Raw genomic sequence first — 14041 nt, 5'->3', positions numbered from 1 at the left:
TTTTGTGTGATACCCAGTTTACCTACTAGACCTTATTTATACTCTGGTTTGACTTTCCCTTTATGTTTTTTATCTGTGGATTATAATGCCATATTAAGATAGCTGCTTGCAGATAATGATCTGCTTTTCCTTAGCTCCTGTCTGAAGAACTGAGCTGCTTTTTTTCTACTTTTTTGTATTTGCTACTTAGTAAAATGAGGACAGAAACTTTGTGCTTCGAATGAATGGTTTAATTCTTTGCATGGCAACACAGAGTTGCATAATTCTCATGTAAAACTGCTTTGGTAAAGACCACTGTTCAGTTGACAGAAGATACAGTAGAAGCTCTCATTCCCTTGCCATCAAACAGGGCTAGGTCTAAGGATAGCCACCTTCCTTGTCTGGTGTACCTGCAGATTTTCCCCTTGGATTCCCAAAGCAGTACTTTGCATACTATTGGATACTGGGGGGTGTGAATACTGGTAAGATAGTACACGGCTTGTACTGCTACTTTACTGCAGCTGGGGTGTGCTCATGTCTTTGTCCAGGTCACATTGTAGCTTTATATGTATTGCAAGAACCACATATACTTTCTAGCACTGTGTAGTCCTGAATTGATCTGATGGTCTATAAGCATTATCAAGCTCTTCCTGCTATGACAGTGATTTCTGCTAATGTTTTACTTTCTGTTGAAGGAGCTGTTGTTTCTTCTGATTTTCCCATCCTGTGCCTGCTTCTCTATTTAAAAGCAGAGAGGAGACTTCAATCCTGGAAGTGCTGAAGTAAGCATCTAGCAGTCCAGCCATGCAGCTCATAGAATTGAATTTATGAACTTGGATAGGTATTTGCCAGGAGCTAGTTGATGCCCAGTGGGATATATTTACTACCCCATCGAGTTTGCGGATGACACCAAGCTGGTTGATGCATTGGAGGGAAGGGAAGCCATCCAGAGGGACCTGGGCAGGCTGCAGAAGTGGGCCCATGAAAACCTAATGAGGTTCAACAGGGCCAAGTGCAAGGTGCTGCACTTGGATTGGGGCAACCCCAGGTATTGATACAGGCTGGGGGCAGATCTCCTTGAGAGCAGCCCTGCGCAGAAGGACTTGGGGTCCTGGTGGGCCAGAAGCTGGCCATGAGGCAGCAGTGTGCGCCTGCAGCCCGGAAGGCCAGCTGTGTTCTGGGCTGCATGAAAAAGGGGCGGCCAGCAGGGAGAGGGAGGTGATCGTCCCCTTCTGCTCGGCTCTTGTGAGGCCCCATCTGCAGTGCTGCGTCCAGGCCTGGGGCCCCAGCACAGGAAGGACGTGGAGCTCTGGGAGCGGGTCCAGAGGAGGCACTGAGATGAGCAGAGGGCTGGAGCAGCTCTGTGTGAGGAAAGGCTGAGGGAACTGGGCTTGTTGAGCTTGGAGAAGAGAAGGCTGTGGGAGACCTCATGGTGGCCTTCCAGTGCTTGGTGGGAGCGTAGAAACAGGAGGGGGAACGGCTGTTTGTGAGGGTGGATGGTGATAGGACAAGGGGAATGGTTTTAAACTGAGACAGGGGAGGTTTAGGTTGGATATCAGGAGGAAGTTTTTCCCCCAGGAGGGTGATGAGGCACTGGCACAGGTTGCCCAAGGAGGCTGTGGATGCCCCATCCCTGCAGGCATTGAAGGCCAGGCTGGATGTGGCTCTGGGCAGCCTGGGCTGCTGGTTGGTGACCCTGCATGTAGCAGGGGGTTGGAACTGGGTGAGCATCATAGTTCTTTCCAACTCAGGCCATTCTATGATTACATGCAGAAATGGTTTACACTGTTGGAAACGACTGAGCTGGTGATCCTTTGCCTGTCAACGGGGCCATAATGGACAACTGCCAGATAGCCTCTTAGCTGGCCTCAGTAGCAAAGTGAAGTAATAAGTTTAGGTATCTTTGTGACTTTAAGCTTAACAGGGAGAGAAGTAAGGATTAAGCTGCTTTAGCCTATTAAGCCTACTTAATGACCTTTTAGACTGTGGTAACTTCTTAAACCACGGTAGTGCATTCAGCTGTAGTGCATAACTGGAGCCCACCTCTGATAAAAGCATCACAGTTTACTAGGGTCAGAGGAGAGGTTCTTTGAAGGTCCTCATTGCCTGACTAAGGAAAACATAAGCTATCTTCTGTCTCTGAAGTAGGACTGAATGGGACATAACATCTCATATGTTAAGTCTATTTCTGTTTTGGCGAAACAGTCAAAATAGGAATGGAAAGTAAAACTGCAGTATGTGGCCACATCTGAACAAGATGTCCTGCCAGACTTTGCAGATACGATTTTGTTTCTGAAAAAAAGGTGTCAAATAACCCTGTGGACTCCTCGTCCCAATCACTCGTATCTGTTTAAAATAGAAGTTGAGGATATCTCATGCTTGAGGTAGTAATTGTTTTCAGATAAACGGACTTGGAGACAGAAAGCCAGGAGAGAGATGTAAATGGGACACATGGCTGTGGTGGAATACCCTTGGAACTGTTCTGAAGAGAGCCTGTGGTGGTTTAATATCCATGGATTAGCTCAGCACCACCACAGCGCTCTGTCGCTCCTTCTCAGGACATGCAGAGAAACTAAGGTGAAAAGAGTTTGTGGGTTGTGATAAGGATAGGGAGATCACTCGCCAGTTACCATCACCAGCAAAACAAGCTCAGCTTGAGGGAGATGAATGTGATGTATTGCCTATTACTGATGAACTAGACCAGTGAGAACTAAGAGCAAACTAAAGCCACCTTTACCCCATCTACCCATTTCTGCATCTTCTGGGTCTGCACAAGGGTGGGTTTGCTCTATGACAGGCTATTTTCCATTTCTGTCTGCTGCCCTGCCATACTCTGCTCTGGAACAATAATTGCCCTTCATTGAAAGATTTTCACAGAAGGTCATTGAAGTAATTTGTCAGTGCCCTTCTTTGACAGTCAACTGCTGCTCCATCTGTATGGTGCTATTGTTTCTTATCAGCCAGTGCTCAGAGTTTCACAGCCGCTGGATGGTAGAAACTCCCCAGGTCCAGGAAAGGGAGGACTGGCGGTAGGAGTGAACTGGACTGCATATCACAGAGTCTCAGGTACCACAGTACAGATGATAGCCAAATCTGTCCATCCATGGTTAGCTTGGAGGTTTGTGGTTCCAGTAAGGAAGGCTTTCTTTCAGTGGTGGATTAGTTCCTGGCTGTGTGCTTTTTGTCTCTTGCCAGCTGCTCCCCATGCATGCATGCATGTATGCCCATGGCTCGGGGCCATTCATGTAACTAGGGGGTTGGACAGGCAGAGCCAGCAGAGAGCTGTGGTCTCCCTCTTCTTGTTGTGATGTTTCAGTCTTCTTGAAAAGAACCTCCTCTCTTTGTATCCTTACTCAAGATTCGCTGATACTGGGTAGAAGGCTCAGCGCTGTGACACACTGAGACAGCCAACACAATCAATTAGACTGTCTTTCTGTTCATGTAAGTCTGTCTTGAGAAGACTGGCCTGGACAGACTGAGTCAGATCATTGTGCTGTGTTGGTCACTGTGATTATCTTGTTGTTTAAAAAAAAAAGTCACTAAAGGAGAAACAATTGGCCTTTATTGTCTCACAAGCAGATGGAGCCAAGAGTTGCAAATCTGAATGCTTTTCTGTTTGGAACTGTTCTATGAGGCATGCTATAGCTGTAAGCTAGTTCCAAGCAAGTGTTTATCTGAAATGTGTCCAATAAAATAGATGCAGTATGAAGGGAGATAAATTGTATGAAATGTATATCTTGTAATATTATTTCATCTTCTTTGCTACTGATAATAAAAAATAGTAGAAGACAATATTTCTTGGGGAGATAAGATTTTGTTATAGGGTGCCTTTATTCAGTACTCCTCTATGACATAATTTTTCCTTTATGGCATAATGCAGTTCTTTATATCATTTCTGTAAAGGAAGCTGTTAACTTCTGAGGACAGTGTTTGTCCCAGAAACAAATCCTTGCTTTATCCAAATTCTGCAAAGGTTAATGTCAGCTGCTAGACTTTTTGCCCATATTAGATTAGCAAGGTGCTGTGATGGACAGATGTTCAAAGCTGTACTCAATACTGGCTAACCCAGTGTCTGGTCACTTGCTGTCATGAGATTTTGGATTTGAGCATACTGAGCAAGTGCTGTAAAAATGGCACTCTTGTGTTTTTTGTGGGGCTTTTCTTTTTTTTTTTTTAAAGTGGAAGGATTTTTTTGAATAGTGAGTAGATAACAGCTCAAGTGTTAAACAACAGAGAATGAGCAAGAGTTCTGGGTGTTTCTCTGGGGCACAAAATTTTTATATTAGTCTCATAATGACTAATTTTAGTTTCATTGAAAAGAGATGATGGGTGCAATCAGCATCTGTTACAGCAATTTCGTTGCATACATGTACTTTGTGGAAGTTCAATAAAGGGGAAATAGCTGAAAATGACTTGTAAAAGTGCTAATAGGAAGGCAAGTAGAGGAGGATATAAGCAATAGCAGTGAAGACTGTATTTCTCTTAGCTCTTGTTTTTCTTTGTCAGAACTTGCATGGATCAAAATCAAAGAAATAAGAGTAGGAATAAGAGATGCCTTCATCAGAATTTTGAAGTAGATGCTGTACAATGCAGTGGTGACCTGAGTTTAAGTGCTCTGTCCCATCCAGAACTTTTACCAAGGAAGGTGCTGAAGAGGGAACCATTCTAGAGAGTCTTTGGACCTGCAGCACCCAGGTGTCCATGTAGCATTGTGTCTACTCTTAAAATAGTAATTTCATTATACATTAAGTGGTCAAAACAAATAAGATGATGGAAGGGCTGCAAAAGGCTGCAGCCATTTACTTAAAAAAAAAAAATAAAAAAAAATAGACAACTGCTAATTTTTTTCTAGGTGCTATTACATCAGAAAAATAAACAGGCTTGGTCTCTCTTCAGCATGCTCAGAATGGAGACAGAGTCCTTTCCGCATGCAAGCAGATGATTTGAAAACCATTTTGTTCTATCTCAGGAAGCAAACAGCTTGTCCTCTGTTCTTCACCCATTCTTCTATTCCAGGATCCTCTTCTCTGTACCATGAGTCCCATGTTCTTTTCCTTTCCCGTTCTGTACTCAATTTCTGCTGACTTTCTGTGGATGTACTGTTTGAAGTTGACTATACAGAGCCCCTCACCATGCTCACCTCCATGCTTGCCTGCCATGTTTCCTCAGCGTACTGTTCTCTCAAGATTTGCAGTAACACATGGTGGGGCTCTGAAGATTGTTCTGTGAGGCTTGTGTACTCAACACGTGTAGGAATTTTAGGAACTGAATGAAGAGAAGATGGGTTAAAAAAATCCCAGGAGGGAGTATGGAACCAACCTTCCCTTATGCTTCCGCCTCTTAACAACAGTGTGAGTGACACAAACACTTCCCTAGCATTGCCTAGGGTGTAGTATGGTGTGAATTGCTGAAGCTCTTGCACATATTGCATGTGTCCCATCTTTTCTACCTTCACACCTTTCTGCTTTCTCTTTCCCTAGCACCTAATCCCATCAGTTCAAGAAAATTAAAAGCAAAATACTTCAAACCAAATGTGTTCTTTTACAGATAGTTCAAGGCTTCTTCATAGTGATAGGAATAAAACACTGCCAGTATGTTTAATCAGCACTCTCTTCAGTTGATACTTTTCTTTTTACCCTGAAAATTTGAAATACAAGAGAAAATCAGTTGTACTTTTTACTTACCTTTGTAAGTTTGCAGATGGCAACAAGTAGGGAGCAAGTGCTGATCTGGCTGAGGGTAGGAAGGCCCTACAGAGGGATCTGAACAGTCTGGATCGCTGGACTGAAGCCAATGGGATGAAGTTCAGCAAGACTAAGTGCCAGGACTTAAGCTTTAGTGACAGCAACTCCATGCACAGGCTTGGGGCAGAATGGCTGGAAAACTGTGCAGAGGAAAAGGACTTGTGTTCTCATTGATGCTCAGCTGTACATGATCCAGCAGTGTGCCCAGGTGGCCAAGAAGGTCAACAGCATCCTGGTTTGTATCAGAAATGGTGTTGCCAGCAGGAGCAAGGAGGTGTTTTTTCCTGCTGGAACAGCTGCCCAGAGAGGCTGTGGATGCCCGTCCATCCCTGGAGGTGTTCAAGGCCAGATTGGATGGGGCCCTGGGCAGCCTGGTCTAGTATTAAATGCGGTGGGTTGGTGGCCCTGCCTGTGGCAGGGGGGTTGGAGATTCATGATTCCTGAGGTCCCTTCCAAACCTGGCCATTCTGTGATCTGCTCTGGTGAATGCTACCCCTCAAGTACTGTGTTTACTTTCACTGCAAGAAAGACATTGGGGCCCTGAAGCATGTCCAGAGAAGGGCAACGAAGCTGCTGAGCAGTCTGGAAGACAAGATAGGGAGTGACTGAGGGAATTGGGTTTGTTGGTCTGGAGAAGTGGAGGCTCAAGGGTGGTTTTATTGCTCTCTACAACTACCTGAAAGGAGGTTGCAATGAGGTGGGGGGTCAGCCTCTTCTCCTTGGTAATCATCACTAAGATGAGAGGGAATGACCTCCAGTTGCACCAGAGCAGGTTGATGCTGGCTATTAGAAGAAACTTCACCCAAAGAATGGTCAGGCACTGGAATGGGCTGCTGTAGGAGATGGTTGAGTTGCCATCCCTGAAAGTACTGAAGAAACGTAATGTTTCATGTGAGAACGTAGGTACTGACATATTTTTGTGTACTTTTTGCAGGGGGTTATTTTCTGGTGACAGTGAAGCATTTCTGAGAAGCATATACTGAACAGCTTATCTTAGTTCCAGTTATCATGCTGACTGGAAAGTAGCGACATTTTCCTATGTAGTAACTCTTATTTGGGATTCCTATTTCTCCAGTGTTTTCTTAAAATTAGAGATACTGAAGAACTTGGTTATTTCGTAAAAAATGACTGTCACTAGGCTTTGTCCTTTTAGGTGTGCTGTCTTTGGAGACTGAATGCCAGGCATCTAGAACAGTGAGGGGAACTAGGCCTGATATTCTGTGTATATGGACCGAAGTGGGAACTGCAGCTTTAAATCACTGGAACCCTACGAGTATGCTTAGTCTGTATCCTTATGAAGATGGGGAAAGTGTGCTAAAAGTGCCTTAAGTTAAATGGGGCTAGGAGTTTGATTATTTCTTTGTTGCCTAGGGCAGGAGGATAGGAGGATTAAAGAGCTTTACGGTTTGAGCCTTGGGGTGTGCTGCTGTGCTGATGCAATACTCTTTTATCCCATCTTTTTATTCCTCTTTAAGTGGATTATGTCCCAACATACTTAAAGTTACAAAAAGAAGGACTCTGAATGGTGTCAGGCACAGGCACTATTTCCCTGTTTTGAGCACTGGCCCTTGAGCAGCAGGGTCCCATGGCACAAGGGAGGCTGCAGCAGGCAGGTGCTGGGAAGGGAGGTGTGGGAGCACAGGCAGGCTCAGCTAGCTGTGCACAAGTGCTGGAGGTGGGCAGCAGAACAGTGTCTACAGCAGCATTAGCTAGCAGCTGGACTTGCAGCTCTGGTGATTAAAGTGCCTTGAGGGGAGGGAGAAGAGATTGAAGGGGAAAAATGCTCAAGAAGAAATTAATGAGCGAGATCCTAAAGGATGGTGTGATTTAGGTGTGCTCTACACCATTTCCGTCAAACTGACGCCACTGTGAAAGCATTATTCTGTTTTGGCAGCAGATGGTGCTGTGGACTGTACTGTGGGTAGCACACGTGTGATTTGTTTCCCAAGCCTGTTTTCACCTGAGGAAAGCAGTTCCCCCCTGTGACAATTCTTGAAATTTCCAAATCCATCAGTAGCAGAACCCAGAGCCCTTCTGATATGTGCTTGTGCTGGATGTATGGGTAGAATTAAGCTTAGGCATCTAGGCTGCGTCCCTTTATCCATCTCCTGGAAGGACATTTGTGTGAATTGCAGTTCAGGTCTTTCCTTTGTTCTGCAGAAGAGATTTAACACCTGCTGTGCATAGCCTTAGGGTGTTCAGGGTTGTTAAGAGCTGCCTCCCCTCTTCATGCAGCACCATATGGTCTAACTTGCAGAGCTCTAGGAAATACTTTGTAGATGTCAAGTCTGTGGACACCTACAGACTAAATTTTGGGCGTAGTGCTTGAAATAGCTAGAGCAGTGATCATGAATAGTCTACCAGCCCCATCACCACGTCTTGTAGTTTTCTCTGTGACTCTCCTTTGGCAAGTATATCCTAGCAAACACTGGCTTCTGTGTGTAGATACTGAGCAGTGTCAAAATGCCTGAGATGCTCTTGCTCTTGGGAGTTTTGGAAACAGTTGTTCATGAGGAAAAGTAATTGATAAATATCTGTTTACCTTGTTTTTCCATAACGCTTTTTTGTGTTTCTGCATGAAATGCGAATATGAAAGATGCTTTCAAGTCACATCAGACAGTGTTTTTATGAGTGTGGTTTTTTTGTGCTCCGGAGTGAGATCCATGCATTTTATTTTTCCTCAGTGAAGTATACATACTTGCAAATTACAGGAACTTTCAGATTGCTCTTTAATGTAGACCTGTTGGTGTCCATTACTCACAGATGTGACTATATCTCAGCTCCAGCAATCCAAAATAAATGCTGAATCTATCCTGCTAGCAATGTGGGGCTGGACAACTGACTCTCTGGAGATTGTCAGTGCTGTTTCAGCCTTGAGGGAATTGTTGGAAAGTGAGGTAAGGGGCTCTCTCTGAGGGAGAGCATGTAGGATTGGTGGATAGTTTCATGCTTGAATTCCTAGCTGGCTGTGTGGTATTTAAAAACAAGATCTATGCTTGGTCGCTCAGGAGGTCCTGTCTTATGGTAGGCCTATTTAGTTCCCAGATTTTCAAACTTCAGACACTGGCCTTTGGGTATCTGATTTTTCTCACTTCCTCTCTTTTAAAAATAGTTTCTGGCATGCTTAACAATTTGTTCAACATTAGGAGAGCTCCTTTTATGTTAAGCCTTGTGGCTTTTTGCTAGGAATAAATGCTGTATTTGCTGATATTTTTGTTGTTGTTCATTTGTGCAGTGTTAAAAATACCATGGCATCAGGGTTTTTGTGTTTTCTGGACTGCATTGCACTGGTGAAGGCATGCCACCCTGTGATTGAAGTGCAGTGTTAGGGATACTTGCTGTCTTATGAATTAACTTGTTTTGGAGCATCAAATGGGAGCTGAAAGTTCTCCAGAGTCAGGATATTTTAACTGAATTTGCTCTCTCTTCCATACATTCACATGGAAATATGCGGGGGGAGGTAAGTTGCTTTTCAAGAGGGATACTTTCTGTCTCTTCTTCCTCCTTTCCCAAAACCAAACACTTTTCAGAACATTCATTAAAAAGCTGTTTTGCTGTGGACCTTATTCCAGAAGGGGATGCTAGCTTCTCAGATCTTGCATGATTATTCTGCTTTTATATCCCAAGAACTGTTGTCATTTTTTTTTAATGTATATGGAAGCAATTTGCCAGTGTATGAATAAATGCCTGAAACTGTCAGTCTAAAAAATCATAGTGTGAATCCATCTTTGCCTTCGTCTTGGCCCTGATTGGGGGAAGCTGTGGTCACCTTCCACTGTACAAAAGGAATGCAAGCTAATTTTTTTTTCTTCCACTTGCCTAGGACAGAAGGAAAAAAGTAAACGAAACACTTGAAGTAGATGATTAATACATCACATTCATTTTTCTGTTATTGAAGATAATCGCTCAGATCTGCGTTCATTGACTGAGCACAAGCAGTACTAAGTTTATAGCTCTAGCAGGATGTAATTACATGAGGGCAACACGTAACTCCTGTTGCTATTTGTGCTGCTAGTATGTCTGGTCAGACCACTACAGAATTTCTCTGTAGAAGTCACTGTCTAACATCTGACTCTCTTTGTGTCTTCCAGCTTGCAGGATATTTTTGGGTTTGTGTATTAAGCTACAAACATGCAGAGTCATAACATTCATGGAAGAAAATCTACACAGCAAACAGGAAGCGAGTACTGCCATCTCTTCTTGTGTAGGCTGGTGCCAAGTATCAGCCCATGGTCTGCAAACTGCTGCTCTCCAGCTCTGCTATGTGCTACTGTTATTTTGATGGATGGCTGCAACTAATCTTAAGACAGTGGTTTAGTGGGGAAGAGAGGAGGTGTATTCTTTCTGTCTTATTTTTTCCAAGATGTCCTTTGTAGTTTCGCTCTTTCAGATGAAGGCAGAAAAAAAGATGTAGTGATCAGGAAATGGCTAATGTTGAGCAGTGCGTGCTCAATAATGCTCCAGCAGAAAATCAAAGATTTGTGATTGTGACAACTTTCTGCTTTTGAACAGAGCAAACGAAGAAGCTGAAAAGCTTTGATTCCAGCAGAATTAGTCCTCTGTAATTTGTATATTGTGTATTTGAGCCTAAAAATCTTGCTAAGCTCATTGTTCTGTAAGTTGCACAGCCTTCAGAACAGTCAGAGGAGAAACAATTTTTCTCTTGTTAGTGTACTTGGCTCTTTCTACACATGAATAATTTGATGAGTATTCTTTAAAAATCATCGTTCATTGTCTGACCGTAGATACAATGTGCTCATAGAGATGATCTCTTTTGCTGTCTCCTCAGAATTGATGCACAAAATACAGAAAACCTAATTTAGACAAGTTGTTTCTTGAGAACAATGAATGCTATTTTTCAGCTTGCAATTTATTTAGTAAATGATGATTAGTACAAAGTCTTTATGAAATGTTCTGCCAGTGGCACAGAATAGCAGTGCTGTAGGACATTTTTATACTACTGTACTAAAAAACAGCATTTAGCAGCCCACCACTAGTCAGTGTCTGATCAGAAATGATGATGTTATTTTTGAGGTCTGATTCCACCAGCAGAATAATAAGTCCTTTTTCAGATTTCAAAAGCAGATGAAAAAGTGTGAGCTTTTCCTCTTTGTGGTCAGTTGTGGTTTACACAGACAGTGACTGTTGCCACATTAGCAACTCCTTGTAATGAGATTAGCTGTGAGGAAGGTGCTTGTTTTTAGATTTGTTGTCATTGGACACTGCAGTCTTGATTTACATTATTGGGAAGTGTTCTTTTTCCTTCAAATCTGTTTCAGCCTCTGGCAGTACCATCTATTTCTGCTCAGTTCCTGCCTCTTGCCTCTCCCGTTGGCATCGCTGTGATCACAGAACCAAACAGTGCTGTGTGTACTTTCTGACTCCCCAACTTGCTCGGTGGCACTGCTCACCCCACACCCAGTCACTCCTTTCTGCTAAGAGCAGAATGGCCACTGTGCTCTCCTAATGACTGTGTCCTTCGTATCAAGAAGGTTAAACCTTCCTGCCAGCCATCTCTCTCCAGTGTGGCTTTGAGATATTACAGGAGGGATGCCATTTTATTTGCTCTTGACTCCTGCTTTTTGCTGTGTAGGCCATGTTGCACAGTGCACTGAAGCTGAGCTCACTCGCACAGCTTTGGAGATGTCAGGAAGATCAAGAACGAAGTTGGGCCCCATGAGATAGGCTGGAAAGCCTTTGCTATGTGCAGCCTCTTCTGTGCGCAGCCAGGCAGCGGTGATGGTGGGGCCTGCCTGCCCCTTGAAGCAATGCTCATCTGTGTTAGCAGCACAACAGCTCCTTGCACCATGGTGCTGAGGGTCAGATGAATGCTGATGAGCTGTTGTCTGGCAGCTGGTGGCACCCAGCATGGGCTGCTGCAGAGAAGCAGAGTCAAGCCATTGCTCACCGTTGTTGGCAGCCTGCAGTAGGGCCACTGCTGCATAGTGCCTCCGTGGGAGAGGCTCTTGCTGTTGCTGTGATCCTGCATATCTTCTGTCGTATTGCCTACAGAGTTCTGCAGGGAAAGGAATTTAAGAGACTCATCAGCTGCCTCAAATGGCATATCAATAGCTTGTTAGAAATGAGTCCCACACATCTTACAGGAAGGGATTGGAGCTTCGTTCAGCAAATGGAGGTTATAACAGAACAGTGGAAGGAGGGCTGAGGTGTGCTCTCCTCTGTTTACTCTTTCTTCCATGCAACCAACTGGGGGAGAAAGAAAAAAACAAACAAAAACTACTTCCTTGGGCAGTAAAACCCTCTGTTTATGCATAGGCACACTCTCCTTTCCTTCTCCAGTGCAGGTAGGATGACAGTTGGTCTGCCCAGGGTTGGTTGCTTTCTTTGTTTTCCATCGGAAAAGTAAGAATAAATGCAAGAATTGCCTCCATTTCCTAAGCAATTGGGCAGTGTTGAGAAGCTGCAGATAAAAAATAGCTGTGTGGCATCCTGAAGTGACAGGGTAGCTAGAAATATGTGAGCAGTGTATCTATTTGATCAGGCATGTGTAATCAGGCACGCACCACTGCATTACTGTGAGTTGTATCTGCATATGCAGCAAGAATAGCTGTGCACAGCCCAGATACGGCAGGAGGAATGTTACTACTGCACTGTTCCTAAGGATCCTTATTCCAAGTTTGCATTTCTCTTCTATTTCCTGTCATTCCCTGCCCAGTTCCAGCCTCTATTTCACATTCTCTTTTCATCCAACCAAATTGTGGTGTTTCTTGACTTTCCTCCAAGGTTCTTCATCATCTCTTCTCCCTTCTTGTCTAGCGCAGTCCTTGCTTCCTTGCAAAGCCATTTTTGGTTACTCCACGTACTTTCAGGTTTTTGCTCCTTTTGTCCAGCCCTGCTCTATCTTTAGAGAGGTGTAGAAGGGAGTAAGCAGCCAGCATTCCCAGTCACTGTTTTGCCTTCATCTTGGGTTCTGGTAACCTAGGTGCAGCTCCAATACTAAGCTTAAGCTCTTGTGGAATACCTGGTGTTTCATGTTTTCATTGTTATGGTACTTCAGTGATTTGCCTGTTTCCTCCAAACTGATCAGCACAGGAACAATACATGTATGTTTTGATGGCAATGTTAGATTTTTAAACTGAGTTACATTTCAAAATTCATTTTTGCCAAGGACAAGTTGATGTTTTCCTGCATACAGAACATTGGGCCATGTCCTAGTAAGCACCCCAGGCATGTTGCTGCTTTCCACGAGTGTCTGATGGACCTACTGAAGAGGGGGGTGCTGGAACATGCAGAGGCATACACCATGTTACCCAGATGGGATTGCAAGCTGTAGAGATCCAGGGTGTCTTCCTAGCAAAACCCCGAGTTTGCTTTAGTAAGCTGTGGTGGTTTAACAGCAAGGGGTGACACAGCAGCACCATCTCTCACTTACCCTCCTCAAAGGGAGGGGGAGAAAGCACAACAAAAAAAAAAAAGCTGGAGCTAAGGGCAGGGAGATCATTGACCTACAGGCACCATCACAGGCAAAACAGACGGGTTGAAGCAGATTAATGCAATTTATTGCCTGTTAACGTATCTACAGTAGTGAGAAACTACAAATGCATCCTGCCATCCACAGCCTCCTACCTCCCCCCATGCAGCACAAGGCAATGGGGGCTGCTGTCAGGCCATAGCACTTGTCTCTGCCTCTGCTCTGCCCTGCTCTGTGTGGGGTCCCTCTCACAGGATGCTGTCCTTCCCAAACAGAGCCTGCATGGGCTTCCCACAGGCAGCAGCTCTCCTAAGAACTTCTCTGCTGTGGCTCTGTGCCACTGGGTCCATCTTTCAGGACTGTGCTGCTCCAACACAGAGCCCCGTGGTTGGCAGCTTCCACAGCCTTCCTGCTCCACCACAGCCATGGGCTGCAGTGCTGGCCTGGACTGCGCTCCTGCAGGGGCTCTCTGTGAGCTGCATCTTTCTTCAGGCCTGCAGGGGGATGGCCTGCTCCTCTGTGGCCTCCCCATGGGTTGGAGCTGGCTGTGATCTGATGTGGGGCAGCTTCTGGGCTCTGCTCACAGAGGCCACCCATGCAGCCCCTGGCTACCAAAACCTTGCCACATAAATCTAAATCAAACTCAGCACAACATGTGGTACTGCTAGAGGTTTGCATCTAGGGCTTGGTTCCTAAGGTGCTGTTGAACTACAGGTATCCATAAGGTTTCTCCTAGATGTTCCTTATTTGGAATTTGAAACTGTTACATACTGTAAACCATCAGACAGTGTGTATGTTGTCCACAGTTTCAGTGCCTGCTGGGGTCGTTTTAAAACCCCATTAGCTTTATGTATGCTGAACACCCTGTGGGTAGTAAATCCTTGCT

General features: G+C 44.6%; 1 protein-coding gene across 3 annotated transcripts in view; it reads left to right on the top strand.

The window, feature by feature from the left end:
* SLC66A2 (solute carrier family 66 member 2) overlaps positions 1–14041 on the top strand; it is a 57352-nt gene that overhangs the window by 38595 nt on the left and 4716 nt on the right. The gene's annotated exons all lie outside the window — the stretch shown is intronic.

Source organism: Centrocercus urophasianus, unplaced genomic scaffold (genome assembly GCF_019232065.1).
Source record: "Centrocercus urophasianus isolate 14NV4802_14NV808 unplaced genomic scaffold, USGS_Curo_1.0 seq_11, whole genome shotgun sequence".
Classification (NCBI taxonomy): domain Eukaryota; kingdom Metazoa; phylum Chordata; class Aves; order Galliformes; family Phasianidae; genus Centrocercus; species Centrocercus urophasianus.
Note: the sequence above shows the minus strand (reverse complement) of the source record. Positions and strands in the feature narration are given on the sequence as shown.